Raw genomic sequence first — 26,160 nt, 5'->3', positions numbered from 1 at the left:
CCATACTCAAACCCTCCCCATTATCCTACCCTATCTACCTACCTACTATCCGTAGAGGCCCCATCCGTCCCCCTCCCCCCCTCAAGAAACCTACAGACACAGATACATCCATTCCCGAAAAAACACCCCCAGCCCCCATAACCTCCACCCCCCTCAAAAAAGTAACCTGGGGACCCTCAACTGTAGCCACCTCACACTCCTCGACCCCCCCTACTCCTATTTCCCCCATCCTCCCCCTGACTAAAACTTCTCGAGTCAAGGCCCAAATCCACAACCTCAGTTATCCACCCCCATATACAGAGACACTTCAGACTATTACACTCAGCACCCAATCCAACGTTTCCGTTTTCATCCCCGACCACATCCTCCCCTCCTCCCCACAGGTGGATGTCAACGACGGCCGGGCAGACGAAACAGAACAGCACATGCTCCCAACAGGCATAAAGACCCAACCCCGGGCTAAAATGATGAAAGGGTCTATTAAGGTTAACCATAACCTCACAAAACCTCTCTCTGAGCCCTCCGTTCCATCTCAGCCTGGGAGCACTGTGCTGTCTACTGAATCCATCTCGTCTGCCCTGACACCACCTGTCCCCACTCCTCCCTCCCTCCCCCCCTTACCCAAACCCACCCTAACTTCTTCTCCCCTTGCTTCCCCACCAACCCAACCTTCCCCTTCCCCCCACCCTTCCCCATCCCACTCTGATTCCCCCTCCCATACCTGCCCTACCCCCTCATCACTATCCACCTCTGCATCTCTCTCCCGGCCCCCCAACTCACCTACCTCAGACTCCCCCACACTTGCCAGACTCAACCACACAATGCCCAACCCCCACATCAACACTCATCTCAAACACAGAACTTCAACCATTTACCGACCAAATTACCATGTTGCACGCCCCTCCCGCAAGATCCAGGACTGGTTCTTCAGACCCAGAAAACCCATCCTAATCCTCGGAGACTCCAACATAAATCGCATACCCGGACATACCCATTCTGACATACAACTAGACAGTTACCCTGGAGCAAACAGCTACCATTTCCTCAAAATTTTAGAAAAAACCAACCCACAACCACAAGTCAAAATCGTAATCCTCTCCATTGGAATCAACAATAAAGATCAGGACCCCAAACAAACATCAATAAAACAACTCAAAACTCTCTTCCGTCTAGCCAACACCACCTTTCCTAATGCAGACATCTACTTCCCCATCATAAACTTCTCACCCCATCTCACACCCACCCAAAAAAGTAATCTGAAATTAATCAACAACACCATGGCCACACACTTCCCTATCCTGACAGAAATCCCACACGACACTTTCATCACTGAAAAAGATAACATCCATTGGACACCAACCACCGCCAAAAACATTTTCAATAACTGGCTTGCACAATTGGATTTACAGTAACACATAAACCTAAACCGGCCATATCTTCTGACATATGCACTACACCAACTACCCTGGACCTGGGCTGGAACTCCCCCAACAACATCCTCAATCTTGCCACCCTCTTCACCCCCTCCACACCCCAGTTGACACTTTTACAAAAAGGTTTAACCTTCATTCCACAACCCAAACACCTCGACCGGGAGGAACTTCAAAGGGACTTACACCAATTTCATAGACGGCTGAAACTTATCGATTATTTTCATCTCCAACGCCACCGTGAACCCATACCATTCATCCACCCCTCCAATTGGGAACCTCCGGACAATTCTTTACATCCACTCATCCACAAAATCATTCATAAAAATAAGAGGGCCCTGAACCAGTTCCGGCCTCCGAGAGATATCTCAGATAATCTCTCGAGGTCGGAACGCAGGGCCCTCAAACAATTAACTTCCAATCCTAACATCATTTTCAAACCAGCCGACAAGGGCTCTAAAATTGTTATCATGGACCGCCAACAATATCTACTCGAAGCCAATCGACAACTCAATAACCCCATCTATTACAAAACTCTAGACAACACAATTCAACCTCAAACACAACTCACACTTCGTAATATTCTCCAAACACTCTACTTCAAAAAATACATCTCCGCTAAACAAAAAGACTACCTATCAGGACCAAACAACCCACGACCCCGCTACTTCTATCTACTCCCCAAAATACATAAAGATCCCACCACCTGGACCATTCCCTCTGAGGTTCCTCCTGGTCGACCCATAGTCTCTGACTGTAATAGCTCCACCTACAACTTATCCCAGTACATTGATCACTTTCTAGGCCCCCTCTCCACTCAACACCCCAGCTACATCAAAGACACCTACCACTTCATTCAATGCATTCAATCCATAAATATCCCTCCCAACTCCCTTCTCTTCACAATAGATATAGACAGCTTATACACAAACATCAATACTGAACTCGGCTTACAAACACTACGCAAAATCTTCAATAGAAACCCAGACCCCAACCGTCCAGACTCTGAACTCCTCCAACTCATTGACCTCTGTCTGTCTAATAATGATTTTCTATTTCACAACCAGTATTACCTACAGATTCACGGAACAGCCATGGGACAACGCTTTGCACCATCCTACGCCAACCTTTATATGAGCGAGTGGGAGCGAGAAGCCTTAGCCAAATGTACACTACAACCCACCATCTACCTCAGATACCTAGACGACATCTTCGGGATCTGGCCCCACCACCCATCCACCTTCCCAGAATTCATCCACACTCTCAATACACACCACTCATCCATTAAAGTTAAACACTCCATAAATCCCACACATATCGACTTCCTTGACACAACAGTCTTCTTCAATTCAACACATAACTCTTTACAAACCAAAGTCTACTTCAAACCAACAGACACACACGCTCTACTACACAAATCTAGCTATCACCCCAAACACACCTTCAAGGGCATCATCAAATCCCAACTCATCCGTTTTTTTCGCATCTGCTCAAACATCCAGGATTTTCATATAGCAACCAATACCCTCTTTCACAGCCTAAGATCTAGAGGCTACTCCAAAAGATACCTCCGTTATATTAAAGCATCCACTCTGGCTTCTCTCGCTCCCACTCGCTCTCCACCTCCACTCCCCCATCCCTCCTCCCCCATCCAGTCCCCCTCTCCACCCCAGTTCCTTACATCTGAACCAGCCTCCATCACCCACCTGAACCAAGGTCTGTATCCTCCCCCTCACCTCTCACCTGACCCCCCTCCTTCTCCACTCCTTTCTCCTTACCCTAACCTTTCCCCCTACCCGAATCAGGGTCTGCATCCTCTTCCTTACCCCTCATCTGATCTCCCCCCTAATCCTAACCACTCTCCACTCCTCTCTCCTTACCCTAACCTTTCCCCCTACCCGAATCAGGGTCTGCATCCTCTTCCCTACCCCTCATCTGATCCCTTCTCTAACCTCAACCACTCTCCACTACTCTCCCCTAACCTTAACCTTTCCCCCTACCCGAATCAGGGTCTGCATCCCTCTCCTTACCCCTCATCTGATCTCCCCCCTAATCCTAACCACTCTCCACTCCTCTCTCCTTACCCTAACCTTTCCCCCTACCCGAATCAGGGTCTGCATCCTCTTTCCTACCCCTCATCTGATCCCTTCTCTAACCTCAATCACTCCCCATCCCTCTCTCCTAACCTTAACCTTCCCCCCTACCCGAACCAGGGTCTGCATCCCTCTACTTCCCCTCTCGCCCACCATGACCCCCTCACCATCTCTCCACCCTCTATCCCTTACCCCACCCCTCATTTCCAAACTGGTTCAGCTCCTCCACCCAACCACACACATATCATCCCTCCTAAGCCTAACACACCATCACATATCATACCTTTTGTTTCCACCTTCTCAAACCGCACTACAGGCCTTCACCGTATCATTAAACACAATTTCATAGATCTACAAACTCAACACCCAGCCTTCCATAACCATACAATCATTTCAGCTTTCCGCAAACACAAGAACCTCCAATCCACCCTCATTACTTCCAAATTTTCCGACCATAGACCCACACCCTCCCTCCAACACAACCACCACTACATAACTAGAAAATTCATCCGCAACTCACACACTAATACCGCATTCCCCACAATAGGCCAACTCTCCATATCCACCACAAATGTAGTCTACATCATCACATGCACACTCTGCCACAAACATTATATAGGCGAGACAAAACATTCCATCCACACCCGATTATCACAACATCTGTACAATATTGGACAAGGTAAAATAACCACTCCCCTAGTACAACACTTCCAACTCCATTCCCCCTCCAACCTTATAATAACAGGACTAGAACACAATGACCACTGGACCACAGGACAGCGAAAACGGGCTGAAAAAATCTGGATTCATAAACTTCATACCACCACCCCAGACGGACTCAATGACAACTAGAAAATCCTCTCCTGCTGTTTTTTCCCCCCTCCTTTCCTCCTAAAACCTTCCCTTTCTAGTTTTTATTTATTTTTTTATTATTTTTTTTATATTTTTTTTCTCCCCATTACCCTCAATCAAGCCTTCCTCTCCATCCAATGCCATAAGCCTCTATAGCACACTGGTTTAAACATCACTCCTTCACTCATCAGACCAGGGTTCAAGTCCCACACACCCCAAATCCTTCAACTTTCCCCATAATTATTTTTCCTTCATATATCCATCTACTTATTCTGTTTTTTTATCTACCTATATTTATTTACTTTTTTCCTTTTTTTTCTTTTTTTTCAACCGATTACTCTCAATCCCCCCTTCCTCTCCATCCATTGCCATAAGCTCCCATAGCACACTGGTTTAAACATCACTCCTTCACCCGTCAGATCCCGGTTCAAACCCCACATATCCCAAACCTCTTTACTCTTCCCCCCCACCTGTCTTCTTTTTATTTGTCTATTTAAGTTCTTTTTTCTTAAGTTTAACCCTCCCCTTCCTCTCCTCCTCCCCTACACCCTCCCCCTTGACGACATTGCCGTCAATTTTAACTCTTGGTGGCACCGCCACCAATTTTAAGCATCCCTACCCATCCTCCCCTTCCCTCTCCCACCACATTATTATTCTTTACCCTTAATTTTCTTTTGTTTTTCCCTCACCATTCCGACTCCCCTTGATGACACCGTCATCAATTTTAACCATCCCTAACCCGTTCCCCCCTCCCACCACATTATGATTCTTTACCTTTACTTTTCCTTTGTTTTTCCCTCACCATTCCAACTCCCCTTGATGACACCGTTATCAATTTTAACCATCCCCGCCCCTCCTCCTCCCCTTTTTTCCCCGTTTTTATTAATTTTTTTTATATATATTTATTTATTTATTTATTTATTTTTTATTCCCTCTCCTCCTCACCCCATTACCCTCAATCAACCCTTCCACTCCATCCACTACCATAAGCATCCGTAGCACACTGGTTTAAACATCACTCCATCACACATCAGATCACGGTTCAAGTCCCACACATTCCAAAAAAAATTTTTTTTTTTTCCTTTTCTTTTGTTTATTTTTTATTTATTTTTTTCTCTCTCTCTCTCTCACTTCTTATTCCCCTCCTTCACTAAAAAACCCCCCCTTCCCTTTTTTCTCCCTCTTCCACCCTCTAGTTGTCCTTGAGTCCCCATTCTTCTCCTTTTCTCACCACTTTTTCTTTCTACAATACTTTAGGCCCGTGCAAATTAACTTTAACCCAAAACCCATAACCCATAACCCATAACCCCAACCCCTAACCCTAACCCTAACCCTAACCCCTAACCCCTAACCCCTAACCCCTAACCCTAACCCCTAACCCTAACCCTAACCCTAACCCTAACCCCCTAACCCTAACCCTAACCCTAACCCCTAACCCTAACCCTAACCCTAACCCTAACCCTAACCCTAGAGGAAAAAGCTAAAGAGAGCAACATAAAGCCGTATAGTGCAAAATAAAAAACTTAATGCCGAGGTAGGGTAGGAAGGGAGGGTTAGTTGACAGAGGCTGTCGAAGGGAAAGGATGTGGTAGAGAGAGCAGCCAAGGGCCGGGGATAGTCTAGGCCAAGTCGGTCAGACTTCCGCATCATACATCAGCGCGCCTGAGGAAGGCCGTGTCAGGCCGAAACGTTGCGCCAATGCTGATGATGGCAAGATGCCAAATTTTTGGAACCCCCGCCACCTTCGGGTGGTGGACACTTGGGGCCAGGTCAGTTTCAGCCAGAGTGATGGACCGTGCACTTCCCGTCCCCCAAGGGGTGGATGGGCTTTACCCTAATACCTAACCAGCCTGTGCCTCCTCTGGTCTGGGCTGGCCTGGTCTAATTTTTAGAGCCCTAGTGGCCAAGCCCTCCCCCTCCTTAACCCCAATTTTTAGTCCTAGTCCCTAGCCCCAAACCCGTTTCCCTAACCCTAACCCTCGAGGACTTAAAGAAAAAAACTTAAAGGAAGAAAACTTAAGAGAAAAACTTAAAGGAAAAGCTGAGAAAAGCTAGAGGAAAAAGCTAAAGAGAGCAACATAAAGCCGTATAGTGCAAAATAAAAAACTTAATGCCGAGGTAGGGTAGGAAGGGAGGGTTAGTTGACAGAGGCTGTCGAAGGGAAAGGATGTGGTAGAGAGAGCAGCCAAGGGCCGGGGATAGTCTAGGCCAAGTCGGTCAGACTTCCGCATCATACATCAGCGCGCCTGAGGAAGGCCGTGTCAGGCCGAAACGTTGCGCCAATGCTGATGATGGCAAGATGCCAAATTTTTGGAACCCCCGCCACCTTCGGGTGGTGGACACTTGGGGCCAGGTCAGTTTCAGCCAGAGTGATGGACCGTGCACTTCCCGTCCCCCAAGGGGTGGATGGGCTTTACCCTAATACCTAACCAGCCTGTGCCTCCTCTGGTCTGGGCTGGCCTGGTCTAATTTTTAGAGCCCTAGTGGCCAAGCCCTCCCCCTCCTTAACCCCAATTTTTAGTCCTAGTCCCTAGCCCCAAACCCGTTTCCCTAACCCTAACCCTCGAGGACTTAAAGAAAAAAACTTAAAGGAAGAAAACTTAAGAGAAAAACTTAAAGGAAAAGCTGAGAAAAGCTAGAGGAAAAAGCTAAAGAGAGCAACATAAAGCCGTATAGTGCAAAATAAAAAACTTAATGCCGAGGTAGGGTAGGAAGGGAGGGTTAGTTGACAGAGGCTGTCGAAGGGAAAGGATGTGGTAGAGAGAGCAGCCAAGGGCCGGGGATAGTCTAGGCCAAGTCGGTCAGACTTCCGCATCATACATCAGCGCGCCTGAGGAAGGCCGTGTCAGGCCGAAACGTTGCGCCAATGCTGATGATGGCAAGATGCCAAATTTTTGGAACCCCCGCCACCTTCGGGTGGTGGACACTTGGGGCCAGGTCAGTTTCAGCCAGAGTGATGGACCGTGCACTTCCCGTCCCCCAAGGGGTGGATGGGCTTTACCCTAATACCTAACCAGCCTGTGCCTCCTCTGGTCTGGGCTGGCCTGGTCTAATTTTTAGAGCCCTAGTGGCCAAGCCCTCCCCCTCCTTAACCCCAATTTTTAGTCCTAGTCCCTAGCCCCAAACCCGTTTCCCTAACCCTAACCCTCGAGGACTTAAAGAAAAAAACTTAAAGGAAGAAAACTTAAGAGAAAAACTTAAAGGAAAAGCTGAGAAAAGCTAGAGGAAAAAGCTAAAGAGAGCAACATAAAGCCGTATAGTGCAAAATAAAAAACTTAATGCCGAGGTAGGGTAGGAAGGGAGGGTTAGTTGACAGAGGCTGTCGAAGGGAAAGGATGTGGTAGAGAGAGCAGCCAAGGGCCGGGGATAGTCTAGGCCAAGTCGGTCAGACTTCCGCATCATACATCAGCGCGCCTGAGGAAGGCCGTGTCAGGCCGAAACGTTGCGCCAATGCTGATGATGGCAAGATGCCAAATTTTTGGAACCCCCGCCACCTTCGGGTGGTGGACACTTGGGGCCAGGTCAGTTTCAGCCAGAGTGATGGACCGTGCACTTCCCGTCCCCCAAGGGGTGGATGGGCTTTACCCTAATACCTAACCAGCCTGTGCCTCCTCTGGTCTGGGCTGGCCTGGTCTAATTTTTAGAGCCCTAGTGGCCAAGCCCTCCCCCTCCTTAACCCCAATTTTTAGTCCTAGTCCCTAGCCCCAAACCCGTTTCCCTAACCCTAACCCTCGAGGACTTAAAGAAAAAAACTTAAAGGAAGAAAACTTAAGAGAAAAACTTAAAGGAAAAGCTGAGAAAAGCTAGAGGAAAAAGCTAAAGAGAGCAACATAAAGCCGTATAGTGCAAAATAAAAAACTTAATGCCGAGGTAGGGTAGGAAGGGAGGGTTAGTTGACAGAGGCTGTCGAAGGGAAAGGATGTGGTAGAGAGAGCAGCCAAGGGCCGGGGATAGTCTAGGCCAAGTCGGTCAGACTTCCGCATCATACATCAGCGCGCCTGAGGAAGGCCGTGTCAGGCCGAAACGTTGCGCCAATGCTGATGATGGCAAGATGCCAAATTTTTGGAACCCCCGCCACCTTCGGGTGGTGGACACTTGGGGCCAGGTCAGTTTCAGCCAGAGTGATGGACCGTGCACTTCCCGTCCCCCAAGGGGTGGATGGGCTTTACCCTAATACCTAACCAGCCTGTGCCTCCTCTGGTCTGGGCTGGCCTGGTCTAATTTTTAGAGCCCTAGTGGCCAAGCCCTCCCCCTCCTTAACCCCAATTTTTAGTCCTAGTCCCTAGCCCCAAACCCGTTTCCCTAACCCTAACCCTCGAGGACTTAAAGAAAAAAACTTAAAGGAAGAAAACTTAAGAGAAAAACTTAAAGGAAAAGCTGAGAAAAGCTAGAGGAAAAAGCTAAAGAGAGCAACATAAAGCCGTATAGTGCAAAATAAAAAACTTAATGCCGAGGTAGGGTAGGAAGGGAGGGTTAGTTGACAGAGGCTGTCGAAGGGAAAGGATGTGGTAGAGAGAGCAGCCAAGGGCCGGGGATAGTCTAGGCCAAGTCGGTCAGACTTCCGCATCATACATCAGCGCGCCTGAGGAAGGCCGTGTCAGGCCGAAACGTTGCGCCAATGCTGATGATGGCAAGATGCCAAATTTTTGGAACCCCCGCCACCTTCGGGTGGTGGACACTTGGGGCCAGGTCAGTTTCAGCCAGAGTGATGGACCGTGCACTTCCCGTCCCCCAAGGGGTGGATGGGCTTTACCCTAATACCTAACCAGCCTGTGCCTCCTCTGGTCTGGGCTGGCCTGGTCTAATTTTTAGAGCCCTAGTGGCCAAGCCCTCCCCCTCCTTAACCCCAATTTTTAGTCCTAGTCCCTAGCCCCAAACCCGTTTCCCTAACCCTAACCCTCGAGGACTTAAAGAAAAAAACTTAAAGGAAGAAAACTTAAGAGAAAAACTTAAAGGAAAAGCTGAGAAAAGCTAGAGGAAAAAGCTAAAGAGAGCAACATAAAGCCGTATAGTGCAAAATAAAAAACTTAATGCCGAGGTAGGGTAGGAAGGGAGGGTTAGTTGACAGAGGCTGTCGAAGGGAAAGGATGTGGTAGAGAGAGCAGCCAAGGGCCGGGGATAGTCTAGGCCAAGTCGGTCAGACTTCCGCATCATACATCAGCGCGCCTGAGGAAGGCCGTGTCAGGCCGAAACGTTGCGCCAATGCTGATGATGGCAAGATGCCAAATTTTTGGAACCCCCGCCACCTTCGGGTGGTGGACACTTGGGGCCAGGTCAGTTTCAGCCAGAGTGATGGACCGTGCACTTCCCGTCCCCCAAGGGGTGGATGGGCTTTACCCTAATACCTAACCAGCCTGTGCCTCCTCTGGTCTGGGCTGGCCTGGTCTAATTTTTAGAGCCCTAGTGGCCAAGCCCTCCCCCTCCTTAACCCCAATTTTTAGTCCTAGTCCCTAGCCCCAAACCCGTTTCCCTAACCCTAACCCTCGAGGACTTAAAGAAAAAAACTTAAAGGAAGAAAACTTAAGAGAAAAACTTAAAGGAAAAGCTGAGAAAAGCTAGAGGAAAAAGCTAAAGAGAGCAACATAAAGCCGTATAGTGCAAAATAAAAAACTTAATGCCGAGGTAGGGTAGGAAGGGAGGGTTAGTTGACAGAGGCTGTCGAAGGGAAAGGATGTGGTAGAGAGAGCAGCCAAGGGCCGGGGATAGTCTAGGCCAAGTCGGTCAGACTTCCGCATCATACATCAGCGCGCCTGAGGAAGGCCGTGTCAGGCCGAAACGTTGCGCCAATGCTGATGATGGCAAGATGCCAAATTTTTGGAACCCCCGCCACCTTCGGGTGGTGGACACTTGGGGCCAGGTCAGTTTCAGCCAGAGTGATGGACCGTGCACTTCCCGTCCCCCAAGGGGTGGATGGGCTTTACCCTAATACCTAACCAGCCTGTGCCTCCTCTGGTCTGGGCTGGCCTGGTCTAATTTTTAGAGCCCTAGTGGCCAAGCCCTCCCCCTCCTTAACCCCAATTTTTAGTCCTAGTCCCTAGCCCCAAACCCGTTTCCCTAACCCTAACCCTCGAGGACTTAAAGAAAAAAACTTAAAGGAAGAAAACTTAAGAGAAAAACTTAAAGGAAAAGCTGAGAAAAGCTAGAGGAAAAAGCTAAAGAGAGCAACATAAAGCCGTATAGTGCAAAATAAAAAACTTAATGCCGAGGTAGGGTAGGAAGGGAGGGTTAGTTGACAGAGGCTGTCGAAGGGAAAGGATGTGGTAGAGAGAGCAGCCAAGGGCCGGGGATAGTCTAGGCCAAGTCGGTCAGACTTCCGCATCATACATCAGCGCGCCTGAGGAAGGCCGTGTCAGGCCGAAACGTTGCGCCAATGCTGATGATGGCAAGATGCCAAATTTTTGGAACCCCCGCCACCTTCGGGTGGTGGACACTTGGGGCCAGGTCAGTTTCAGCCAGAGTGATGGACCGTGCACTTCCCGTCCCCCAAGGGGTGGATGGGCTTTACCCTAATACCTAACCAGCCTGTGCCTCCTCTGGTCTGGGCTGGCCTGGTCTAATTTTTAGAGCCCTAGTGGCCAAGCCCTCCCCCTCCTTAACCCCAATTTTTAGTCCTAGTCCCTAGCCCCAAACCCGTTTCCCTAACCCTAACCCTCGAGGACTTAAAGAAAAAAACTTAAAGGAAGAAAACTTAAGAGAAAAACTTAAAGGAAAAGCTGAGAAAAGCTAGAGGAAAAAGCTAAAGAGAGCAACATAAAGCCGTATAGTGCAAAATAAAAAACTTAATGCCGAGGTAGGGTAGGAAGGGAGGGTTAGTTGACAGAGGCTGTCGAAGGGAAAGGATGTGGTAGAGAGAGCAGCCAAGGGCCGGGGATAGTCTAGGCCAAGTCGGTCAGACTTCCGCATCATACATCAGCGCGCCTGAGGAAGGCCGTGTCAGGCCGAAACGTTGCGCCAATGCTGATGATGGCAAGATGCCAAATTTTTGGAACCCCCGCCACCTTCGGGTGGTGGACACTTGGGGCCAGGTCAGTTTCAGCCAGAGTGATGGACCGTGCACTTCCCGTCCCCCAAGGGGTGGATGGGCTTTACCCTAATACCTAACCAGCCTGTGCCTCCTCTGGTCTGGGCTGGCCTGGTCTAATTTTTAGAGCCCTAGTGGCCAAGCCCTCCCCCTCCTTAACCCCAATTTTTAGTCCTAGTCCCTAGCCCCAAACCCGTTTCCCTAACCCTAACCCTCGAGGACTTAAAGAAAAAAACTTAAAGGAAGAAAACTTAAGAGAAAAACTTAAAGGAAAAGCTGAGAAAAGCTAGAGGAAAAAGCTAAAGAGAGCAACATAAAGCCGTATAGTGCAAAATAAAAAACTTAATGCCGAGGTAGGGTAGGAAGGGAGGGTTAGTTGACAGAGGCTGTCGAAGGGAAAGGATGTGGTAGAGAGAGCAGCCAAGGGCCGGGGATAGTCTAGGCCAAGTCGGTCAGACTTCCGCATCATACATCAGCGCGCCTGAGGAAGGCCGTGTCAGGCCGAAACGTTGCGCCAATGCTGATGATGGCAAGATGCCAAATTTTTGGAACCCCCGCCACCTTCGGGTGGTGGACACTTGGGGCCAGGTCAGTTTCAGCCAGAGTGATGGACCGTGCACTTCCCGTCCCCCAAGGGGTGGATGGGCTTTACCCTAATACCTAACCAGCCTGTGCCTCCTCTGGTCTGGGCTGGCCTGGTCTAATTTTTAGAGCCCTAGTGGCCAAGCCCTCCCCCTCCTTAACCCCAATTTTTAGTCCTAGTCCCTAGCCCCAAACCCGTTTCCCTAACCCTAACCCTCGAGGACTTAAAGAAAAAAACTTAAAGGAAGAAAACTTAAGAGAAAAACTTAAAGGAAAAGCTGAGAAAAGCTAGAGGAAAAAGCTAAAGAGAGCAACATAAAGCCGTATAGTGCAAAATAAAAAACTTAATGCCGAGGTAGGGTAGGAAGGGAGGGTTAGTTGACAGAGGCTGTCGAAGGGAAAGGATGTGGTAGAGAGAGCAGCCAAGGGCCGGGGATAGTCTAGGCCAAGTCGGTCAGACTTCCGCATCATACATCAGCGCGCCTGAGGAAGGCCGTGTCAGGCCGAAACGTTGCGCCAATGCTGATGATGGCAAGATGCCAAATTTTTGGAACCCCCGCCACCTTCGGGTGGTGGACACTTGGGGCCAGGTCAGTTTCAGCCAGAGTGATGGACCGTGCACTTCCCGTCCCCCAAGGGGTGGATGGGCTTTACCCTAATACCTAACCAGCCTGTGCCTCCTCTGGTCTGGGCTGGCCTGGTCTAATTTTTAGAGCCCTAGTGGCCAAGCCCTCCCCCTCCTTAACCCCAATTTTTAGTCCTAGTCCCTAGCCCCAAACCCGTTTCCCTAACCCTAACCCTCGAGGACTTAAAGAAAAAAACTTAAAGGAAGAAAACTTAAGAGAAAAACTTAAAGGAAAAGCTGAGAAAAGCTAGAGGAAAAAGCTAAAGAGAGCAACATAAAGCCGTATAGTGCAAAATAAAAAACTTAATGCCGAGGTAGGGTAGGAAGGGAGGGTTAGTTGACAGAGGCTGTCGAAGGGAAAGGATGTGGTAGAGAGAGCAGCCAAGGGCCGGGGATAGTCTAGGCCAAGTCGGTCAGACTTCCGCATCATACATCAGCGCGCCTGAGGAAGGCCGTGTCAGGCCGAAACGTTGCGCCAATGCTGATGATGGCAAGATGCCAAATTTTTGGAACCCCCGCCACCTTCGGGTGGTGGACACTTGGGGCCAGGTCAGTTTCAGCCAGAGTGATGGACCGTGCACTTCCCGTCCCCCAAGGGGTGGATGGGCTTTACCCTAATACCTAACCAGCCTGTGCCTCCTCTGGTCTGGGCTGGCCTGGTCTAATTTTTAGAGCCCTAGTGGCCAAGCCCTCCCCCTCCTTAACCCCAATTTTTAGTCCTAGTCCCTAGCCCCAAACCCGTTTCCCTAACCCTAACCCTCGAGGACTTAAAGAAAAAAACTTAAAGGAAGAAAACTTAAGAGAAAAACTTAAAGGAAAAGCTGAGAAAAGCTAGAGGAAAAAGCTAAAGAGAGCAACATAAAGCCGTATAGTGCAAAATAAAAAACTTAATGCCGAGGTAGGGTAGGAAGGGAGGGTTAGTTGACAGAGGCTGTCGAAGGGAAAGGATGTGGTAGAGAGAGCAGCCAAGGGCCGGGGATAGTCTAGGCCAAGTCGGTCAGACTTCCGCATCATACATCAGCGCGCCTGAGGAAGGCCGTGTCAGGCCGAAACGTTGCGCCAATGCTGATGATGGCAAGATGCCAAATTTTTGGAACCCCCGCCACCTTCGGGTGGTGGACACTTGGGGCCAGGTCAGTTTCAGCCAGAGTGATGGACCGTGCACTTCCCGTCCCCCAAGGGGTGGATGGGCTTTACCCTAATACCTAACCAGCCTGTGCCTCCTCTGGTCTGGGCTGGCCTGGTCTAATTTTTAGAGCCCTAGTGGCCAAGCCCTCCCCCTCCTTAACCCCAATTTTTAGTCCTAGTCCCTAGCCCCAAACCCGTTTCCCTAACCCTAACCCTCGAGGACTTAAAGAAAAAAACTTAAAGGAAGAAAACTTAAGAGAAAAACTTAAAGGAAAAGCTGAGAAAAGCTAGAGGAAAAAGCTAAAGAGAGCAACATAAAGCCGTATAGTGCAAAATAAAAAACTTAATGCCGAGGTAGGGTAGGAAGGGAGGGTTAGTTGACAGAGGCTGTCGAAGGGAAAGGATGTGGTAGAGAGAGCAGCCAAGGGCCGGGGATAGTCTAGGCCAAGTCGGTCAGACTTCCGCATCATACATCAGCGCGCCTGAGGAAGGCCGTGTCAGGCCGAAACGTTGCGCCAATGCTGATGATGGCAAGATGCCAAATTTTTGGAACCCCCGCCACCTTCGGGTGGTGGACACTTGGGGCCAGGTCAGTTTCAGCCAGAGTGATGGACCGTGCACTTCCCGTCCCCCAAGGGGTGGATGGGCTTTACCCTAATACCTAACCAGCCTGTGCCTCCTCTGGTCTGGGCTGGCCTGGTCTAATTTTTAGAGCCCTAGTGGCCAAGCCCTCCCCCTCCTTAACCCCAATTTTTAGTCCTAGTCCCTAGCCCCAAACCCGTTTCCCTAACCCTAACCCTCGAGGACTTAAAGAAAAAAACTTAAAGGAAGAAAACTTAAGAGAAAAACTTAAAGGAAAAGCTGAGAAAAGCTAGAGGAAAAAGCTAAAGAGAGCAACATAAAGCCGTATAGTGCAAAATAAAAAACTTAATGCCGAGGTAGGGTAGGAAGGGAGGGTTAGTTGACAGAGGCTGTCGAAGGGAAAGGATGTGGTAGAGAGAGCAGCCAAGGGCCGGGGATAGTCTAGGCCAAGTCGGTCAGACTTCCGCATCATACATCAGCGCGCCTGAGGAAGGCCGTGTCAGGCCGAAACGTTGCGCCAATGCTGATGATGGCAAGATGCCAAATTTTTGGAACCCCCGCCACCTTCGGGTGGTGGACACTTGGGGCCAGGTCAGTTTCAGCCAGAGTGATGGACCGTGCACTTCCCGTCCCCCAAGGGGTGGATGGGCTTTACCCTAATACCTAACCAGCCTGTGCCTCCTCTGGTCTGGGCTGGCCTGGTCTAATTTTTAGAGCCCTAGTGGCCAAGCCCTCCCCCTCCTTAACCCCAATTTTTAGTCCTAGTCCCTAGCCCCAAACCCGTTTCCCTAACCCTAACCCTCGAGGACTTAAAGAAAAAAACTTAAAGGAAGAAAACTTAAGAGAAAAACTTAAAGGAAAAGCTGAGAAAAGCTAGAGGAAAAAGCTAAAGAGAGCAACATAAAGCCGTATAGTGCAAAATAAAAAACTTAATGCCGAGGTAGGGTAGGAAGGGAGGGTTAGTTGACAGAGGCTGTCGAAGGGAAAGGATGTGGTAGAGAGAGCAGCCAAGGGCCGGGGATAGTCTAGGCCAAGTCGGTCAGACTTCCGCATCATACATCAGCGCGCCTGAGGAAGGCCGTGTCAGGCCGAAACGTTGCGCCAATGCTGATGATGGCAAGATGCCAAATTTTTGGAACCCCCGCCACCTTCGGGTGGTGGACACTTGGGGCCAGGTCAGTTTCAGCCAGAGTGATGGACCGTGCACTTCCCGTCCCCCAAGGGGTGGATGGGCTTTACCCTAATACCTAACCAGCCTGTGCCTCCTCTGGTCTGGGCTGGCCTGGTCTAATTTTTAGAGCCCTAGTGGCCAAGCCCTCCCCCTCCTTAACCCCAATTTTTAGTCCTAGTCCCTAGCCCCAAACCCGTTTCCCTAACCCTAACCCTCGAGGACTTAAAGAAAAAAACTTAAAGGAAGAAAACTTAAGAGAAAAACTTAAAGGAAAAGCTGAGAAAAGCTAGAGGAAAAAGCTAAAGAGAGCAACATAAAGCCGTATAGTGCAAAATAAAAAACTTAATGCCGAGGTAGGGTAGGAAGGGAGGGTTAGTTGACAGAGGCTGTCGAAGGGAAAGGATGTGGTAGAGAGAGCAGCCAAGGGCCGGGGATAGTCTAGGCCAAGTCGGTCAGACTTCCGCATCATACATCAGCGCGCCTGAGGAAGGCCGTGTCAGGCCGAAACGTTGCGCCAATGCTGATGATGGCAAGATGCCAAATTTTTGGAACCCCCGCCACCTTCGGGTGGTGGACACTTGGGGCCAGGTCAGTTTCAGCCAGAGTGATGGACCGTGCACTTCCCGTCCCCCAAGGGGTGGATGGGCTTTACCCTAATACCTAACCAGCCTGTGCCTCCTCTGGTCTGGGCTGGCCTGGTCTAATTTTTAGAGCCCTAGTGGCCAAGCCCTCCCCCTCCTTAACCCCAATTTTTAGTCCTAGTCCCTAGCCCCAAACCCGTTTCCCTAACCCTAACCCTCGAGGACTTAAAGAAAAAAACTTAAAGGAAGAAAACTTAAGAGAAAAACTTAAAGGAAAAGCTGAGAAAAGCTAGAGGAAAAAGCTAAAGAGAGCAACATAAAGCCGTATAGTGCAAAATAAAAAACTTAATGCCGAGGTAGGGTAGGAAGGGAGGGTTAGTTGACAGAGGCTGTCGAAGGGAAAGGATGTGGTAGAGAGAGCAGCCAAGGGCCGGGGATAGTCTAGGCCAAGTCGGTCAGACTTCCGCATCATACATCAGCGCGCCTGAGGAAGGCCGTGTCAGGCCGAAACGTTGCGCCAATGCTGATGATGGCAAGATGCCAAATTTTTGGAACCCCCGCCACCTTCGGGTGGTGGACACTTGGGGCCAGGTCAGTTTCAGCCAGAGTGATGGACCGTGCACTTCCCGTCCCCCAAGGGGTGGATGGGCTTTACCCTAATACCTAACCAGCCTGTGCCTCCTCTGGTCTGGGCTGGCCTGGTCTAATTTTTAGAGCCCTAGTGGCCAAGCCCTCCCCCTCCTTAACCCCAATTTTTAGTCCTAGTCCCTAGCCCCAAACCCGTTTCCCTAACCCTAACCCTCGAGGACTTAAAGAAAAAAACTTAAAGGAAGAAAACTTAAGAGAAAAACTTAAAGGAAAAGCTGAGAAAAGCTAGAGGAAAAAGCTAAAGAGAGCAACATAAAGCCGTATAGTGCAAAATAAAAAACTTAATGCCGAGGTAGGGTAGGAAGGGAGGGTTAGTTGACAGAGGCTGTCGAAGGGAAAGGATGTGGTAGAGAGAGCAGCCAAGGGCCGGGGATAGTCTAGGCCAAGTCGGTCAGACTTCCGCATCATACATCAGCGCGCCTGAGGAAGGCCGTGTCAGGCCGAAACGTTGCGCCAATGCTGATGATGGCAAGATGCCAAATTTTTGGAACCCCCGCCACCTTCGGGTGGTGGACACTTGGGGCCAGGTCAGTTTCAGCCAGAGTGATGGACCGTGCACTTCCCGTCCCCCAAGGGGTGGATGGGCTTTACCCTAATACCTAACCAGCCTGTGCCTCCTCTGGTCTGGGCTGGCCTGGTCTAATTTTTAGAGCCCTAGTGGCCAAGCCCTCCCCCTCCTTAACCCCAATTTTTAGTCCTAGTCCCTAGCCCCAAACCCGTTTCCCTAACCCTAACCCTCGAGGACTTAAAGAAAAAAACTTAAAGGAAGAAAACTTAAGAGAAAAACTTAAAGGAAAAGCTGAGAAAAGCTAGAGGAAAAAGCTAAAGAGAGCAACATAAAGCCGTATAGTGCAAAATAAAAAACTTAATGCCGAGGTAGGGTAGGAAGGGAGGGTTAGTTGACAGAGGCTGTCGAAGGGAAAGGATGTGGTAGAGAGAGCAGCCAAGGGCCGGGGATAGTCTAGGCCAAGTCGGTCAGACTTCCGCATCATACATCAGCGCGCCTGAGGAAGGCCGTGTCAGGCCGAAACGTTGCGCCAATGCTGATGATGGCAAGATGCCAAATTTTTGGAACCCCCGCCACCTTCGGGTGGTGGACACTTGGGGCCAGGTCAGTTTCAGCCAGAGTGATGGACCGTGCACTTCCCGTCCCCCAAGGGGTGGATGGGCTTTACCCTAATACCTAACCAGCCTGTGCCTCCTCTGGTCTGGGCTGGCCTGGTCTAATTTTTAGAGCCCTAGTGGCCAAGCCCTCCCCCTCCTTAACCCCAATTTTTAGTCCTAGTCCCTAGCCCCAAACCCGTTTCCCTAACCCTAACCCTCGAGGACTTAAAGAAAAAAACTTAAAGGAAGAAAACTTAAGAGAAAAACTTAAAGGAAAAGCTGAGAAAAGCTAGAGGAAAAAGCTAAAGAGAGCAACATAAAGCCGTATAGTGCAAAATAAAAAACTTAATGCCGAGGTAGGGTAGGAAGGGAGGGTTAGTTGACAGAGGCTGTCGAAGGGAAAGGATGTGGTAGAGAGAGCAGCCAAGGGCCGGGGATAGTCTAGGCCAAGTCGGTCAGACTTCCGCATCATACATCAGCGCGCCTGAGGAAGGCCGTGTCAGGCCGAAACGTTGCGCCAATGCTGATGATGGCAAGATGCCAAATTTTTGGAACCCCCGCCACCTTCGGGTGGTGGACACTTGGGGCCAGGTCAGTTTCAGCCAGAGTGATGGACCGTGCACTTCCCGTCCCCCAAGGGGTGGATGGGCTTTACCCTAATACCTAACCAGCCTGTGCCTCCTCTGGTCTGGGCTGGCCTGGTCTAATTTTTAGAGCCCTAGTGGCCAAGCCCTCCCCCTCCTTAACCCCAATTTTTAGTCCTAGTCCCTAGCCCCAAACCCGTTTCCCTAACCCTAACCCTCGAGGACTTAAAGAAAAAAACTTAAAGGAAGAAAACTTAAGAGAAAAACTTAAAGGAAAAGCTGAGAAAAGCTAGAGGAAAAAGCTAAAGAGAGCAACATAAAGCCGTATAGTGCAAAATAAAAAACTTAATGCCGAGGTAGGGTAGGAAGGGAGGGTTAGTTGACAGAGGCTGTCGAAGGGAAAGGATGTGGTAGAGAGAGCAGCCAAGGGCCGGGGATAGTCTAGGCCAAGTCGGTCAGACTTCCGCATCATACATCAGCGCGCCTGAGGAAGGCCGTGTCAGGCCGAAACGTTGCGCCAATGCTGATGATGGCAAGATGCCAAATTTTTGGAACCCCCGCCACCTTCGGGTGGTGGACACTTGGGGCCAGGTCAGTTTCAGCCAGAGTGATGGACCGTGCACTTCCCGTCCCCCAAGGGGTGGATGGGCTTTACCCTAATACCTAACCAGCCTGTGCCTCCTCTGGTCTGGGCTGGCCTGGTCTAATTTTTAGAGCCCTAGTGGCCAAGCCCTCCCCCTCCTTAACCCCAATTTTTAGTCCTAGTCCCTAGCCCCAAACCCGTTTCCCTAACCCTAACCCTCGAGGACTTAAAGAAAAAAACTTAAAGGAAGAAAACTTAAGAGAAAAACTTAAAGGAAAAGCTGAGAAAAGCTAGAGGAAAAAGCTAAAGAGAGCAACATAAAGCCGTATAGTGCAAAATAAAAAACTTAATGCCGAGGTAGGGTAGGAAGGGAGGGTTAGTTGACAGAGGCTGTCGAAGGGAAAGGATGTGGTAGAGAGAGCAGCCAAGGGCCGGGGATAGTCTAGGCCAAGTCGGTCAGACTTCCGCATCATACATCAGCGCGCCTGAGGAAGGCCGTGTCAGGCCGAAACGTTGCGCCAATGCTGATGATGGCAAGATGCCAAATTTTTGGAACCCCCGCCACCTTCGGGTGGTGGACACTTGGGGCCAGGTCAGTTTCAGCCAGAGTGATGGACCGTGCACTTCCCGTCCCCCAAGGGGTGGATGGGCTTTACCCTAATACCTAACCAGCCTGTGCCTCCTCTGGTCTGGGCTGGCCTGGTCTAATTTTTAGAGCCCTAGTGGCCAAGCCCTCCCCCTCCTTAACCCCAATTTTTAGTCCTAGTCCCTAGCCCCAAACCCGTTTCCCTAACCCTAACCCTCGAGGACTTAAAGAAAAAAACTTAAAGGAAGAAAACTTAAGAGAAAAACTTAAAGGAAAAGCTGAGAAAAGCTAGAGGAAAAAGCTAAAGAGAGCAACATAAAGCCGTATAGTGCAAAATAAAAAACTTAATGCCGAGGTAGGGTAGGAAGGGAGGGTTAGTTGACAGAGGCTGTCGAAGGGAAAGGATGTGGTAGAGAGAGCAGCCAAGGGCCGGGGATAGTCTAGGCCAAGTCGGTCAGACTTCCGCATCATACATCAGCGCGCCTGAGGAAGGCCGTGTCAGGCCGAAACGTTGCGCCAATGCTGATGATGGCAAGATGCCAAATTTTTGGAACCCCCGCCACCTTCGGGTGGTGGACACTTGGGGCCAGGTCAGTTTCAGCCAGAGTGATGGACCGTGCACTTCCCGTCCCCCAAGGGGTGGATGGGCTTTACCCTAATACCTAACCAGCCTGTGCCTCCTCTGGTCTGGGCTGGCCTGGTCTAATTTTTAGAGCCCTAGTGGCCAAGCCCTCCCCCTCCTTAACCCCAATTTTTAGTCCTAGTCCCTAGCCCCAAACCCGTTTCCCTAACCCTAACCCTCGAGGACTTAAAGAAAAAAACTTAAAGGAAGAAAACTTAAGAGAAAAACTTAAAGGAAAAGCTGAGAAAAGCTAGAGGAAAAAGCTAAAGAGAGCAACATAAAGCCGTATAGTGAAAAATAAAAAACTTAATGCCGAGGTAGGGTAGGAAGGGAGGGTTAGTTGACAGAGGCTGTCGAAGGGAAAGGATGTGGTAGAGAGAGCAGCCAAGGGCCGGGGATAGTCTAGGCCAAGTCGGTCAGACTTCCGCATCATACATCAGCGCGCCTGAGGAAGGCCGTGTCAGGCCGAAACGTTGCGCCAATGCTGATGATGGCAAGATGCCAAATTTTTGGAACCCCCGCCACCTTCGGGTGGTGGACACTTGGGGCCAGGTCAGTTTCAGCCAGAGTGATGGACCGTGCACTTCCCGTCCCCCAAGGGGTGGATGGGCTTTACCCTAATACCTAACCAGCCTGTGCCTCCTCTGGTCTGGGCTGGCCTGGTCTAATTTTTAGAGCCCTAGTGGCCAAGCCCTCCCCCTCCTTAACCCCAATTTTTAGTCCTAGTCCCTAGCCCCAAACCCGTTTCCCTAACCCTAACCCTCGAGGACTTAAAGAAAAAAACTTAAAGGAAGAAAACTTAAGAGAAAAACTTAAAGGAAAAGCTGAGAAAAGCTAGAGGAAAAAGCTAAAGAGAGCAACATAAAGCCGTATAGTGCAAAATAAAAAACTTAATGCCGAGGTAGGGTAGGAAGGGAGGGTTAGTTGACAGAGGCTGTCGAAGGGAAAGGATGTGGTAGAGAGAGCAGCCAAGGGCCGGGGATAGTCTAGGCCAAGTCGGTCAGACTTCCGCATCATACATCAGCGCGCCTGAGGAAGGCCGTGTCAGGCCGAAACGTTGCGCCAATGCTGATGATGGCAAGATGCCAAATTTTTGGAACCCCCGCCACCTTCGGGTGGTGGACACTTGGGGCCAGGTCAGTTTCAGCCAGAGTGATGGACCGTGCACTTCCCGTCCCCCAAGGGGTGGATGGGCTTTACCCTAATACCTAACCAGCCTGTGCCTCCTCTGGTCTGGGCTGGCCTGGTCTAATTTTTAGAGCCCTAGTGGCCAAGCCCTCCCCCTCCTTAACCCCAATTTTTAGTCCTAGTCCCTAGCCCCAAACCCGTTTCCCTAACCCTAACCCTCGAGGACTTAAAGAAAAAAACTTAAAGGAAGAAAACTTAAGAGAAAAACTTAAAGGAAAAGCTGAGAAAAGCTAGAGGAAAAAGCTAAAGAGAGCAACATAAAGCCGTATAGTGCAAAATAAAAAACTTAATGCCGAGGTAGGGTAGGAAGGGAGGGTTAGTTGACAGAGGCTGTCGAAGGGAAAGGATGTGGTAGAGAGAGCAGCCAAGGGCCGGGGATAGTCTAGGCCAAGTCGGTCAGACTTCCGCATCATACATCAGCGCGCCTGAGGAAGGCCGTGTCAGGCCGAAACGTTGCGCCAATGCTGATGATGGCAAGATGCCAAATTTTTGGAACCCCCGCCACCTTCGGGTGGTGGACACTTGGGGCCAGGTCAGTTTCAGCCAGAGTGATGGACCGTGCACTTCCCGTCCCCCAAGGGGTGGATGGGCTTTACCCTAATACCTAACCAGCCTGTGCCTCCTCTGGTCTGGGCTGGCCTGGTCTAATTTTTAGAGCCCTAGTGGCCAAGCCCTCCCCCTCCTTAACCCCAATTTTTAGTCCTAGTCCCTAGCCCCAAACCCGTTTCCCTAACCCTAACCCTCGAGGACTTAAAGAAAAAAACTTAAAGGAAGAAAACTTAAGAGAAAAACTTAAAGGAAAAGCTGAGAAAAGCTAGAGGAAAAAGCTAAAGAGAGCAACATAAAGCCGTATAGTGCAAAATAAAAAACTTAATGCCGAGGTAGGGTAGGAAGGGAGGGTTAGTTGACAGAGGCTGTCGAAGGGAAAGGATGTGGTAGAGAGAGCAGCCAAGGGCCGGGGATAGTCTAGGCCAAGTCGGTCAGACTTCCGCATCATACATCAGCGCGCCTGAGGAAGGCCGTGTCAGGCCGAAACGTTGCGCCAATGCTGATGATGGCAAGATGCCAAATTTTTGGAACCCCCGCCACCTTCGGGTGGTGGACACTTGGGGCCAGGTCAGTTTCAGCCAGAGTGATGGACCGTGCACTTCCCGTCCCCCAAGGGGTGGATGGGCTTTACCCTAATACCTAACCAGCCTGTGCCTCCTCTGGTCTGGGCTGGCCTGGTCTAATTTTTAGAGCCCTAGTGGCCAAGCCCTCCCCCTCCTTAACCCCAATTTTTAGTCCTAGTCCCTAGCCCCAAACCCGTTTCCCTAACCCTAACCCTCGAGGACTTAAAGAAAAAAACTTAAAGGAAGAAAACTTAAGAGAAAAACTTAAAGGAAAAGCTGAGAAAAGCTAGAGGAAAAAGCTAAAGAGAGCAACATAAAGCCGTATAGTGCAAAATAAAAAACTTAATGCCGAGGTAGGGTAGGAAGGGAGGGTTAGTTGACAGAGGCTGTCGAAGGGAAAGGATGTGGTAGAGAGAGCAGCCAAGGGCCGGGGATAGTCTAGGCCAAGTCGGTCAGACTTCCGCATCATACATCAGCGCGCCTGAGGAAGGCCGTGTCAGGCCGAAACGTTGCGCCAATGCTGATGATGGCAAGATGCCAAATTTTTGGAACCCCCGCCACCTTCGGGTGGTGGACACTTGGGGCCAGGTCAGTTTCAGCCAGAGTGATGGACCGTGCACTTCCCGTCCCCCAAGGGGTGGATGGGCTTTACCCTAATACCTAACCAGCCTGTGCCTCCTCTGGTCTGGGCTGGCCTGGTCTAATTTTTAGAGCCCTAGTGGCCAAGCCCTCCCCCTCCTTAACCCCAATTTTTAGTCCTAGTCCCTAGCCCCAAACCCGTTTCCCTAACCCTAACCCTCGAGGACTTAAAGAAAAAAACTTAAAGGAAGAAAACTTAAGAGAAAAACTTAAAGGAAAAGCTGAGAAAAGCTAGAGGAAAAAGCTAAAGAGAGCAACATAAAGCCGTATAGTGCAAAATAAAAAACTTAATGCCGAGGTAGGGTAGGAAGGGAGGGTTAGTTGACAGAGGCTGTCGAAGGGAAAGGATGTGGTAGAGAGAGCAGCCAAGGGCCGGGGATAGTCTAGGCCAAGTCGGTCAGACTTCCGCATCATACATCAGCGCGCCTGAGGAAGGCCGTGTCAGGCCGAAACGTTGCGCCAATGCTGATGATGGCAAGATGCCAAATTTTTGGAACCCCCGCCACCTTCGGGTGGTGGACACTTGGGGCCAGGTCAGTTTCAGCCAGAGTGATGGACCGTGCACTTCCCGTCCCCCAAGGGGTGGATGGGCTTTACCCTAATACCTAACCAGCCTGTGCCTCCTCTGGTCTGGGCTGGCCTGGTCTAATTTTTAGAGCCCTAGTGGCCAAGCCCTCCCCCTCCTTAACCCCAATTTTTAGTCCTAGTCCCTAGCCCCAAACCCGTTTCCCTAACCCTAACCCTCGAGGACTTAAAGAAAAAAACTTAAAGGAAGAAAACTTAAGAGAAAAACTTAAAGGAAAAGCTGAGAAAAGCTAGAGGAAAAAGCTAAAGAGAGCAACATAAAGCCGTATAGTGCAAAATAAAAAACTTAATGCCGAGGTAGGGTAGGAAGGGAGGGTTAGTTGACAGAGGCTGTCGAAGGGAAAGGATGTGGTAGAGAGAGCAGCCAAGGGCCGGGGATAGTCTAGGCCAAGTCGGTCAGACTTCCGCATCATACATCAGCGCGCCTGAGGAAGGCCGTGTCAGGCCGAAACGTTGCGCCAATGCTGATGATGGCAAGATGCCAAATTTTTGGAACCCCCGCCACCTTCGGGTGGTGGACACTTGGGGCCAGGTCAGTTTCAGCCAGAGTGATGGACCGTGCACTTCCCGTCCCCCAAGGGGTGGATGGGCTTTACCCTAATACCTAACCAGCCTGTGCCTCCTCTGGTCTGGGCTGGCCTGGTCTAATTTTTAGAGCCCTAGTGGCCAAGCCCTCCCCCTCCTTAACCCCAATTTTTAGTCCTAGTCCCTAGCCCCAAACCCGTTTCCCTAACCCTAACCCTCGAGGACTTAAAGAAAAAAACTTAAAGGAAGAAAACTTAAGAGAAAAACTTAAAGGAAAAGCTGAGAAAAGCTAGAGGAAAAAGCTAAAGAGAGCAACATAAAGCCGTATAGTGCAAAATAAAAAACTTAATGCCGAGGTAGGGTAGGAAGGGAGGGTTAGTTGACAGAGGCTGTCGAAGGGAAAGGATGTGGTAGAGAGAGCAGCCAAGGGCCGGGGATAGTCTAGGCCAAGTCGGTCAGACTTCCGCATCATACATCAGCGCGCCTGAGGAAGGCCGTGTCAGGCCGAAACGTTGCGCCAATGCTGATGATGGCAAGATGCCAAATTTTTGGAACCCCCGCCACCTTCGGGTGGTGGACACTTGGGGCCAGGTCAGTTTCAGCCAGAGTGATGGACCGTGCACTTCCCGTCCCCCAAGGGGTGGATGGGCTTTACCCTAATACCTAACCCCTGAGGAAGCAATCACCATTGCGAAACGTCGGGACCCCCACTCCTTGTGTAAGACTTCTTATTATTAAATCCTTTAATTTATTTTACCTCTTTTTTTGAGGTTTTCTTTTTTCTTTATTTTATATTTTTACAACTTTTTTCTTAAATAAATAGCTCTTTTTTTAAAAAAATTGTTAAATTGTTGTTTTCTTTTTTTAAAAAAGTGGAGGGCTCTCCCAGCCCCTTTTTAGCAGATATCCTCATTTTACAAAGACTCTTTTTAACCTAAAACTCCCTCCTTTTTTTCCCCTCAGTAGAAAAACCAAAAACCCTTTTTCCCTTTTCCATTTTTCACCTCCCCATTTTCCTGTTACCTAACCTCCCTCGTTTTTTAGCCTGCTAGCATACTCCCTAAACAAACTTTCACCAGCCCCTGCCACCTGCTCGCCCGCCTGGACTTGGACTCACCTACTGAATCTTCTATATTCCTGCCTCAACCCCTCACCGGCCCACCAAGAATCAACTCCACTCAACAGAGACCCATCTGGACAACTAAACGGATTTACAGCACACACACCATTTCCATCTACAGGACTGAATCAACCACCGCTGCCTCGGCCTACCACCTCGGCCTACCACACTTCGGCCTCTACTCCCAAACCAGCCTATAACAACCAACCCAGCCCATTGGACACCTGCCCGGACTATCTGTACGATTACACCCCACCACCTCCATAGAACTGAAATACCCACCGCGACCCAAGGTAAAAGCCCTCCATTTTTTTCTCCATTTTTCCACTTTTTAAGATAAAAATGTACAACTACTTTCGCCCCCTGTCTACACAAAGGAGTGGGCCTCAAAATGGCTCCTCCTCCACACATCCACACACTACTACCCCCACACATTCCACCACACCACAACCTCTCATGTCCCTCAACCTCCACACTCCCAGATCTCATAATCCTTCCCGTACAATCAACACACATACACCTATCTTGACAGAACCCCCAGACCCAGAAACCAGACAACTCAGTAAACAATACTTCAAACTGATACAAGCCATCCACCACAAATACATCATGGACTCTGCTCTCAACACCGGCTCATTTCCCCCTGGCATGACTAGACAAGTACACAGACTTACAGACTTCATAAAACCATCCACCCCCACACCTGAAACTCGCAATAAAATAGAAGCAAACACCACGGAATGGATGCTTAAAACTATCACCATTCTACAGGAACACTACTCCACAACCATAGCCAACA

Source organism: Chelon labrosus (assembly GCF_963514085.1).
Source record: "Chelon labrosus genome assembly, chromosome: 8".
Lineage (NCBI taxonomy): Eukaryota > Metazoa > Chordata > Actinopteri > Mugiliformes > Mugilidae > Chelon > Chelon labrosus.
Note: the sequence above shows the minus strand (reverse complement) of the source record.